The sequence below is a fragment of the Mus pahari genome, chromosome 5 (genome assembly GCF_900095145.1).
Source record: "Mus pahari chromosome 5, PAHARI_EIJ_v1.1, whole genome shotgun sequence".
NCBI lineage: Eukaryota > Metazoa > Chordata > Mammalia > Rodentia > Muridae > Mus > Mus pahari.
Genome location: NC_034594.1, coordinates 137560490 through 137564246, shown reverse-complemented (window position 1 = coordinate 137564246; position 3757 = coordinate 137560490).

The window sequence follows — 3757 nt, the reverse complement described above, 5'->3', positions numbered from 1 at the left end:
TCCCTCCTCCCTCCTCCCTCTTCCCTCTTCCCTCTCTCTTTTTCTCTTTCATAACACTTTCCTTTGGGTACATTTGAGGGGAAATGTCTTCCTTTCATCTTGTAGCACTAAAGGAAGAAGCAGGGAATTTGTCTGTTTGCCCTGAGTGCCCATCATTGACACTGCCTTGTGAACTTAGAGAGCTGCACCCTGCAGACACTGTGGGACTGCCCTCCGGGCTCTGTTTTCGATGTGACACGCCCATTTTCTATGTCACATGTACTCTCCTTGCAGCTTTCTTCCAGGGCACTGCACTTACTAGTCATTTCTGAAAATGGCTCTAAGTGACTCCTTTGTGTTGTTGCTTGTTTTAGTGCCATCATTTATTGGGTGTCACCTTCCTGTTCTCTCAGCTACCCTGCTGTGCCAGAGAAAGCAGGTAACAGGATGTGCTGGACCAACAGTTTACAACCGGGAGTCAAGGAAGCAGGGCAATGGAGAGTTACAGTCTCCAGTTTTTTGTGGTCTATTGGGATTTCAATGTGTGGAGGAAATGGAGATGATTCTTAGCCGTGTCCTGGGATCTGTCTATGTTGGATATGCGCTGAAGCGTGGTCCCCGCCCTGCAGCATTCTATGTTCTTCTTGAAAGACTGAGTGCAAGCAGAGTTGTGGTGGTGACTGGCTTGCCAGGGATCTGGATCCATTTCTTTTCTTTTCTTTTCTTTTCTTTTCTTTTCTTTTCTTTTCTTTTCTTTTTTCTTTTCTTTTTTTTTTCTTTTTTCTTTTTTTTTGAGACAGGGTTTCTCTGTGTAGCTCTGGCTGTCCTGGAACTCACTCTGTAGACCAGGCTAGACTCAAACTCAGAAATCCACCTGCCTCTGCCTCCCAAGTGCTGGGATCAAAGGCGTGCACCACCATGCCTGGCTTCATCTCTTTTCAAACGCTACCTTTTCTCCTCTGTGATGCTGGCCTGTGTAGTTTATTAATGCTTAGTAGTGGAAGTCATGTTTCCTTTGAAGAGTTAGGAGGTTTTCATGTAATATGGGATGAGTCCTATCTCCTTTTTAGGTTTTTCAAACAGTGAAGGTTAGTCAATACAGGTCATTGAACCCAGGAGAGATGGGTCTTGTTCCCACATCACTTGAATACTTTCTAGCTGACCAATCTACCTCAAGCTGTGTAGACCAAGTTCATACCTGAAACCAAAGATGTTAGCTGAAGAATAAACAATAGCCATGATGTTTAATCACTTTGCTGCTTCAGGTTCAACTTTGTCCTGAATAGACAGAAGAGAAGTATTGATATCCACATGAAGAAAAACATGACCTCATACCCATAAAACTGAACTTCATGTGGATCTTTACAGTCTAAAAAACAAGATCTAAAACCATAAAAACCTTTGGAATAAAACCTCAATGCCTTGGATTAAGCCAAGAAGGCTGGAGCCAGAGAGTGAGGGATAGTATGACCTGGATGGGATGAAGGAGTGGGCTGGGTTGGGCATGTATGGTGTAATTTATTTATCAAGAATATTTCATGAGATTGTCCAATAGTTCTATAAACATGGTTTTTTGTTCTGTCTTGATTTATGTTTTTTTTAAAACTGGCTTCTTCTTGTCATTTAGGGAGGGAAGTCTAGTGAGGTGAAAGCATAGAGTGTTTTCAGTTAGGAGGTTACTGCTATTGGAAGGTTTGTAGAGATGAATGAGGTGCCTCAATCAGAGCGTCAATAGAAGACATGGGGGAAAGAGGACTGGTCGATGTGTTCAGGAGGTAGAGTGGAGTAGGCTTGCCAAAGGATTGGATGGGTAGGTGATGGGGAAAAAAGTTGGGATTCAGGGAACCTTCTGGATTTGGGCTTGAACCATCACTTCATAGAACAAGATGGGGAATATCAACTGCCTATAACTTTATGATTCACAAAAGACTTTCAGACACGCTACCCTTCTGGGGCTTAAAAATAATCCACATGGGAGAGTCCAGACATAATTCCCATTTCACAGGTAAGTCTCTGAGTGAGTGGTTCTTTCTTTCCACGTGGTGTTAACTGGAGGGAAGTGTGAGCCACCTCAGTCTTTAGTATAGCTGTTCTATGAGGACACCCCTGTGTGAGCCCCATCTCCATTTCCAGGCTCTGCCACAATCTCTTTTCTGCCTCAGTTCTATTTCAAGTTCATTTAATGTACTGGTAGCTTCCACGCCCAAAGAGTTCAGCAACTATTTCAGACATCTATTTCTGAAAAAACAAACAAACAAACAAACAAAAAACACTGTCCCCATTCTCAGAAGCCAGATGACACAGAGAGTAGGTGACCTGATACAGAACTTCTGCCCGTCATGAATCACCGACTTAATTCATAATCAGAGTACTAAAGATCCAAAAATGTGCGGTCTGCTGGCCCCTGCAAGGATGAGACATTAGCTAAGTCCTTCCTTGATGCCTCCCTATTATTAGCATGGAATATATTTTACATTGGCTACTTCTTACAGCAATGCAAGGCTGGCTGATACTCATGTCTCCAAACTTCTACAAAGAGAACTGAGCTCACATCAGTTAGGCCAAAGGTCAGGTTGTTTCTATGCTAGTCACTGGAAAGCATTGTAGAGCCATGTCATTCCTCTGACTCTTAATGTCACCAAGCATGCAGCACTAGTAGTGGTTAGGCCGCACGTCAGCAAAGGATGCATATTCTAGAAGCACCACACAGCATCACTCTTAATTTTTCTTCTATATCATTTTTACAGCAAGAATTTTTAGCCTTCTGAAGCCATGGTTTCTATTTATCTTATTTTATATGACTGTTCTATTCCTCTCTGCATATAACATCTGGGTGGCTCTTCTATAGAATGTAAACTGATGGTTTTTTGCCATTTGTCCTGGTTAGAAGTTTTTGCAAAACCAGTGATCTGTTGTGTTTTGATCTATAGTCTACAGCATTGTCAGCTGGTAGGTAGCTTTTGAAAGTGTGTGTAAGTTTAGTTAGCAAAATTCACTCAGAACAACAATAAAACAAAGTACAGAATTGATTCATGTTCAGAATGAAGATCTATCTATCTATCTATCTATCTATCTATCTATCTATCTATCATCTGAATCATCTATCTATTATTTGACCAAATCTTTATAACTTTAATGAAATTGAAATATATCTACCATAGTAGATATATTTCTCTCTTTCTCTCTCTCTCTCAGTGTGTGTGTGTGTGTGTGTGTGTGTGTGTGTGTGTGTGTGTGTTGCTTCTTTTAATCATCCAAAAATGCCAGTTGGTTTAATAGTCATGGTCTATTTTGGAGCACTTAGTCTTAAATGGGATGTCTTTATTAAACCCTCAAGGTTCAGGGATCTATGCAGAAGAGGAGGTGGAGAGAACATCCTAACAGGTGGTAGATGACTCCAAGGAAATAGTGTCTTCCACACTCAGTAGAATTGATGAACATATGAACTCAGAGAGACTTCAGCACTATACATCGGACCTGCACAGGTTCAAACCAGACATAATGCCAGCATTGAGAAGGGGAAATGGACACAAAATTAATCTAGCCAAGAATCTATTTGCAATTGATACCATCTAGGAAAAGGAGCAACATTTTTCTCCAGTGGGGAGTCATTGTATATCAACCAAACTCCAGGGCAGGTCCCATGCTCAGGATTAGTTGGCCAGTGCAATATGGTGTGGTGTGTATATGCACACACACTCTTCTCTTCTCTTCTCTTCTCTTCTCTTCTCTTCTCTTCTCTTCTCTTCTCTTCTCTTCTCTTCTCTTCTCTTCTCTT